The sequence below is a fragment of the Pteropus vampyrus genome, unplaced genomic scaffold (genome assembly GCF_000151845.1).
Source record: "Pteropus vampyrus isolate Shadow unplaced genomic scaffold, Pvam_2.0 Scaffold21, whole genome shotgun sequence".
In the NCBI taxonomy this organism is placed as follows: Eukaryota; Metazoa; Chordata; class Mammalia; order Chiroptera; family Pteropodidae; genus Pteropus; species Pteropus vampyrus.
In genome coordinates, this window is record NW_011888802.1 from 5,181,558 (window position 1) to 5,189,600 (window position 8,043).

General features: G+C 30.2%; 1 pseudogene; it reads right to left on the reverse strand.

Annotated features, from left to right (window-relative positions):
• Window positions 1–7,451: 7,451 nt before the first annotated feature.
• Window positions 7,452–7,570, reverse strand: LOC111736691 (annotated as a pseudogene).
• Between the last annotated feature and the right edge of the window lie 473 nt (window positions 7,571–8,043).

An 8,043-nucleotide genomic window follows, 5' to 3' on the forward strand; every position in this document is an offset into this window, starting at 1 on the left:
CCTTAAAATTCTTAGTTGACTTATTGCACTACTTGCAATAGTTTTTGCATAACAAAAGTTAAATTATCTTAATAGGGACATTTTAGAAATTACTGTGCAACTTTCCAGAATACAATGGTTAAAAGCTATGCAATACTAAAAATATGTAGCTGGAAAACAAATGATGGAAAAATCTAGTACAATATTATCACAGATAAGGATCTTTAACGATGCTTCCCATTCTTATTTGCTGAAAGAGTGAGAGAGAGAAAAGAGAGAGAGGAGAGCAAATAGTACTAAATGTTTTCTTTTAAGTGAGTAGATAGATTCTTTGGGTTTGAGCACTTAAACTTATATCTAAAATGAAACAATAATAAGGAAGAACATTTGTTTTACTAAATGTGATATTCCATCAATTAATTTAAACATTGTAATGTATCATATGAATAAATAATGTAACCTGAAATTCTAGTAACTAAGTTTAAAAAATTAATATAGAACTTTAAAGCACTTATAATATAAATTAACATTGCAAAATCAGAATAATTTGTTAGGCACAATGATTATTTTACATAATCTTTAAAGCAATTGTTTCTTTTAAATGTTTCTATTCTTATAATATTTGATCATGGCCTGAATGTTGACTTTATATAATAGTTCAAAACTTCAAGACACCATCTGGATTGTATTTTAGATGATGTGTTTGTGGGTCTTCCATAGATTGTTTAAACAGTAGAATAGCTGAAATCATAAACAAACATGGCATGCGAGTATACTATTAAGGAAAAGTCCATTGTTATTCCCAAAATATGCCTATAAACTCCTTCAGTCTATTTAATTTTATAAAATTTATTTTATCACGCATATGTAAAATGTTTCAACTAAAACAGTCATATTACAAAGTTAAAGATAAATCAAAGAAATGGAGAAGTGATGGGTCAATTTGCATAAAGAGTCTGGGCACCCTTGTGGTGTGAGGGTACTTCTAGGATTTCACTCAGAGTGGCTGTGAGCAAGAAACACAAGCAGGAGAAAATAATAATTCCAAAGTGGAACTCACAGAAGAGGAGTGAGTCTGAGGTGGTGACACAAGAAAAAGACCAAGGGGGATCAGAAATTGGTCCAGTCCCTGAAGCATACGGAGCTACATATGGGTCTTCATTCTAGGTGACTTGTGGGAACTGGCTTGACTTATTCTCTCCCTCCATGAGTTTATAGATCAGTACAGTAGAATAGTGTGAACGTTATTCCCAAACAAGGTAGAATGAAGTCTCCCAAGCAATGTAGAGATAAAGAGCATTGCAAATTTAATTTGAAGATATATGAAAGGCCACCATAGAAGAGGAGGCACTAAAGAATGGGTAAGATGTGTTATAAAGTTATAATAATCAGATTTTATGATGAAGCACATATTCACAAATTACCAAAATAAAAGATATAGTTTTTCTAGGTCTAATAAGAGCTGATTACCTGTATCATTTCAAACATTACATTAAATCTATTAGGATTTTACTTTTCTATAACTATTTTTTTATGTCTTTTATTATGTACTTTTTACTTCATTTTAACATCTGCCTTGAGAACCACATTTTAAATAATTGTCTTAGAATATTCCTATCTCATTTGAATTACTCTTTTAGATGATTTTTGTGCAGATATGAATAGATTTCTTAATTGAGGTTTACTTGAATATTACTTCCTCATTCTCTGACCTGGAGAGTAAGATCTTTGTTGAGGATCTGTCACAGACACTTATTAGATTCCTCATGTTATATAGAATTAAATTCTACAAAAAATAAGGCAAATAAGTATGAATTTTTAACCCCATTCTCAGATGAGAGCAGTGAGCTTCAAAAAAGGTTAGGTAATTTCCTAAATGTCTGAGCCATATTTCTGTGCTGTCTGACTGACAGCATTTTAAAGCTACCAAAAAAAAGAAAAAAGAAAAAAAAAAGCTGCGGGCACTTACAGTATATATATTGAATAAAGAAAGGAAGAAATAAATCTATTTTTACATAATACCCCATGAACATCAGAAGATCAATCTGCCAGACTACTATTTCTATAAAGTAAACAATGAGCTAAACTTATTAAATAAACACTTTACTTTGGAGATGTCAAAATGCCAAAATTGGTGACCCAAGAGGAAGTATTTTTTTTCCTTCCCTGAAGCAATCTGTGTTGTAATATATGTCCTTGAAGAAACTAGGTGTTTAATATTTAGTCTATTTAATATTTTAACTCTAAGCTATTGTTCACTGAGGCAGAAATTTGGATACTGAAGTGGTGCAGCTAAATCCTATTTGAAGGCTAAAGAATGTATTTAAAATTTCAGAATGTTGATCTGGGCCATTCGCAGTGAATTGCAATGAAGCAGAAAATGCATTTTAGAGTTTGTTGTATTAGAGATAATGGAAGTACTTTAGGATAAAAATATAATTGAAACAATTTTTTACTTCATATACTATCTCACAATATGTTTTAGAGTAACTCATATTATTTAATGTTTATCTCTGCAGCTTAATTGGACTGATATTTTATTAACTTTATATGCCTATTCCCCAGATTTATTTCTATCACCCTATCTCCCACCCCATTTCTGTGGAACTGAATTTCCTTTTTGTTATTTTTCTGACTTTTGCCTGGAAGACAGTTCTTGACCTCTTACTGTCACTGCTATACTGTGACAACTGTCACATATTCACAGCTCTACACTTAATGCTTTTTTGGTACAATATCTTTTTTATTTCACACTTTTCCCCTTTTCTCATGCCACCATCTCAGCTGAATCCACTGGTAACATGAATTAAATTAGTTCTAATACATATACGTGAAATGGAGAAGTGAAGAGAAAAGACAGGATAACCTACCATGAGAAAGGTTTGGAGAATTATTGATTGTGGAGCTCCAAGGTTAAAATTAGAAATTTTTTCAGAGCTGACTTGATGGGATTTTTATATGTAAATCGTAGCTCCATTTAGGTTTGTCAAACATCTATACTCAAAGATAGCATACTATAGTTACATATAACCTATACTATTATGCTTTTGAAAAATTTAAAACAATAATGAAACCATAATACAATAAGATGAAGTATTTATTATTCTTATTTTAAAACCAGAAACCTGAGAAGAGTTTTTATGTATTTAGAAATATTTTCTGAAATGGGCATTTGAAGTTTGACTTGTAATTTTTATGTCATCCAGTCAATCCATGAGTTTTTATGGAGCTTCCTTCATGATAATTTATATAGAAAATCTATAATCAACCTCTGTTTCTGCAATCTATTCTGCCACCAGGTTCAACTCACATCCCCATGAAGTAAACTAAGTCTTATTTATTCAAATGTATTTATAATGTGTGTAATATGTACTAAATGCAGTGAGTTAAATAGGTTAACAACTACAACCAAAACAAAACCCTCTGGCCTGAAGGAGTCTATGACTTAGTAGGATGTTCTGATAGATTGTACTCAATGGATTTTGTTTCTACATTGCTTGATGGTATTTCTTAAAAATACCCATATAATTATTTTAGTCTGTGTTTCTGTGTTTTAACCTTCAACTTTTCAAACACTTTTCTCTTTTTATCATGTGAACTGGAATTACACATGATATTCCACCCAGCCTACACCTACATCTACATTGACATGATTTGCTCTCTAGATAGCTATCTTTACAAATACAATTCTACTTCATCTACATGATTTATGACTTTACTATTCTGGGAAATTCTTGCATTGGTAGATAAAAGTTGTTCATTTTTATTGCTCATTTCAGGAGCTTCCCCAAAACTCTGTTTAAAAAAACATCAAAATGTACAACTTTTCCTTATATAGTTTCACATTGTTAACTCTAAGACTGTACAAATCTCGTCAGGTTGTTTAAATATTATTTTTGAAAAGCCAGAATTTGACAGTCTTGGAGATCCAAAGAGAACCAATAAAGCTCTCTTTAGCACTATATAGCCCAAGACCTTTAATTCAGAAACAGCACTTTTCTCTGCAAGCCCTTGGACATCTGGCTTTAGTGTCTCTCAGAACATTATGATTATAGTTAATTAATGTTTTTGAATCTGAGTTTCGTTTTTTTTTAAATCAAAGCTCCTCAAACATTAAGTTAATTTTGTATCCTTGAGTTAAAAAAAAATACTTAACAAAGAAAAGGATTGAGTTTAACAATTTTTTTTTTTATTATCAGATCCAATGTACCAACCTCTATTCTTTGTGTAAAGGACAATACTATTCATTTCTCTCTGTCCATGTTCTTTTTGTTATATATCTGTGAAAAAAGAAGACAAAGGGAAGAAAAGAGACATAGACTCCAATATGCTCAGATCACTCTTCAAGTCAAACCTAGTGACTAAAACATTCAAAGGTTTTTTATACCAGCATTCACAGTCAAATTTTACCTAAGGTCACCTAGCAAAAATACATAAGGACTTTAAGTAATCTTGTTTGTTTTGTCTGTGATCATCTGAATCTGAAAGAGATCTTTTTAGCAATACTTTCTTTCTGATAGAAGTGAAAATTAGTTGGATGAACACTCATAAAAGCCCAGCCATTAGGCTGAGGATCTGAAGAGATGAGGTCATAAACAACTCTTTTAGCAACAGTTTAAATTAGTCTATTTCAATCTAAATTTTAGTTTGTGCTTCTTCTAGGAACAACTATTAGTTTATAAATGTATTCATACTAGAACCCATATTAATATAGTTATCTTTTAAATCACATCATTTCACCATTGTTAATTTAAAGTTACAATGGCTAATTTTGGAAATTTGGTAGAAACCAATTTTATTGCTTGAGAGGTGCCTTAGAATTAAAAGGGAACAAAATTTCAAATATTAAATGTTTAACTTATTCCTGATAATGATATGCATTATTTAAAATTAAAGTGTACAATATAATATTTGTAATTAAATTCACAATTTTGAAAACATCAGCACAAAATAAGTCTAGAGTATTTTATTTACCTCCAAAGAAACCACATATATAGTAGCTAGTACTGCTCTTCTCTCTCCTACACCACCACCACCAACCATCTATAACTGACTTCCCCAGTCCTTAGGCATATACTAATATACTTTATATCTCAATAGAGTCGCCTGTTCTGAACTTTTATAAAAATTTAATCATATGATATATGGTTTGTGGTTACTATTTGATTTCACAAAGCATGTTTTCAAGGTTTGTCTGTGCTAACATGTATCAGTACTTCATTTATTTTTGCTGAATGATATTTTATTGTATGGGTACCACAGTGGGTTTATTCATTCATCAGTTCACAGACTTTTTGGAATCTACATTTTTTTCCATGTTGCTTTAGAATTAGATGAGGTCTAAGACTGATTTTATCTATCTACTTATTGTTTTAGCTCCTGTGGGGCATATGATTTTTAAAGGAAAACTATAATTTTATCAAAGTAAAATTGATTGCCCTGGACAAGACTTATTCTAGGAAGTTACACACTTACTCTGAAAGATTACAAATTGTTTTAAATTCCCCACCTCATAGACATGGGCTTAGACTAGTAGTTACCAGAGGGTAGGAGACAGGGGGCAAGGAGAGGTAGATGGAGTAAAAAGGGTTAAATATGTGGTGACAGAATTCTAATTATGGGAAATGAGCACACAATGTAAAAATATATATATATACTTTACCGTTAAAATGTTTGAAACTTACCAGATTTCATTAGCCAAGGTCACCATAAAAAATTTAATTAATTAATTTTAAAACATAATATATAAATAAACTCCCCAGGAGTTTGTATCTAAGAGACAATTAAGAGAATTCCTGTGTCTTAATGACTAATGCAGAGAGTAGATTTCCAAGTGATCTTAAATTATCATAGCACTGTATAAATTAACCATGTTTTCAGCAACTTCACCTCTACTCAGAGAATCCCAATATAAATAAACCTTTAAGGATTAAAATCAACTTTTTGGTCACTTTCTTCTCTTCTCACCATAAACATTATGTGATAACATCAGAAAGGCGTCTATTTGATTTCAAATTTCATCTTATTCTTTCTTTCTATCTAATATATGTTCAATGATTAATTATTCTGTAACTCTCAATACCTGACCTCACTTGCTACTCACATTATTTTCCTCTGTGACAAAAATCCAAACATGGGTAAACACAGTCTTAGGGGTTTTTTTCCTGCTTATATTTAGATAGCTGAATTCTGTTGGAGTTTAAGTCATAATACATGACAAACAGTTACAACTATTCATCATCATCAATATCAAAATGGTAAAAGGGCAATCTATACTAATATCTTCATGAATTTTTAATTTTATAGTCCAAAATAGAATTTTGGGAATAACTATAAACTTCTTCACATGTCTTTAAATTGATGACTAAAGTTTTCATACATTTATAAAATTGCAAATATATTATTTGAGGCATATTGTATATTATATGTAAGCATTAAAGAAAATACTATTAAAACTTTCAAGAAACAAATTCATTTTATTCAATGTACACAAGATGTACATCATATGAACTAATAGCAAGAACAGCCTGCAGAATCAATTAGCTAAATCAGACTGACTTTATCAGAAAACATCTTACATAATTTTTAAATTCAAATATGAGTACATTGTTTCTAAATTCTGATTATAATATAGCTATCTACTAGCTAAAGTATGAAGTCTTTTGTCATTTTTATGAAATCAATTACTTTCCCTTTCAATATTTCATCCTTGTTCTAAAGGAAATCTTATTTAGAAACAAATTACTTTTTTGTGTTCTAGAAGGCTCCAGAACTACATCATGTTAAGTTAGATAATGAGAATGTTATGTTTACTGTTTGTTTGTTGAAAGGTGATTATTAAAGAAGAGTTGAGAAAGCAACACTTTTAGGAAAGAATATATCTAGAAAAATTGAGATTCTGAAAATTGACTTACTAGAAATTATCTCTGCTAACTTACTTCCTTAAAGTGTGGAATTTATGTTGATATCTATGCTTTAAAACCACAGAAATCCTACTATATTTCTTCGTTAATAGATTTGTTGATCCACAATGATTTTTTAAGACCTTAGTGTCCTCAAACCTCTACCACCAATAATGACCCTTTTCTAGGTAAATTTTTATGTTAATTAATTATTAATCTATTTATTTAAATTAAATTTATTGGGGTGACATTCATTAATATGTTTCAAGTATATAATTCTATAATATATCATCTCTTTTTAATATAACTTAAGTTCAATGGAATATTTTTCTTATGTAGAAATGATAATCTTTTAAAATTATCTTTGACTATCTCTTCTCTTATTTGTCATACATTATATTATAATTTAATATCCACCATAAATCTTTATTTCCATATTTATACATTTTGGAGAGCTATATATCTCTCTCACATTTTTTTTTTTTTTTTTTTTAGGCGAGGCAACCCTTGATTGACCTCACAGATTACAAGGACCTTGTCAGTTTACAATCCCATAATTTTTATTTTTTATGCCTACAGCACCTGGTCTTCCTAGGTGGTCTCCCATCCAAGTACTAACCAGGCCTGACCCTGCTTAGCTTCCAAGATCAGATGGGGTAGGGCTTGTTCAGGGTGGCACGGCCGTAGACTCTCTTACATCTTATAAAAATCAAATTATTATTTTATTGCATTTTATACTTTTCAAAATACCTGGAAGAACACTGTCTCCCTCTCAGGAAGCTGCACAATGAAATCATTGCATTACTTGTTCTATAAAAAAGAAAATTATTGCAATACAATGTATTAAGTGAGGTATTAGACTATGTTTTAAGTGGTAGTGCAATTAAATCTACATAGATCAGACTCCTTTGTTTACTACAGCACATCTAAGACTCTCATTCTACATTAAAAGAGGAATTTTCATAGTACATTTTCCAAAATTAATTAATGGCATTTAAAGATGGGTAAAATTCATTGGCAAAAGTTGAAAATTTATTAACTTACTGAATAGCATTTATGTATTAGAAAACTCCAAGACTATTAAAACATAAAATTTTGAATAGAGCACATTAAGAATTCTGAGAAAAGTTTGTGTAAGCAAAAAAACAAATTTAATAATCTA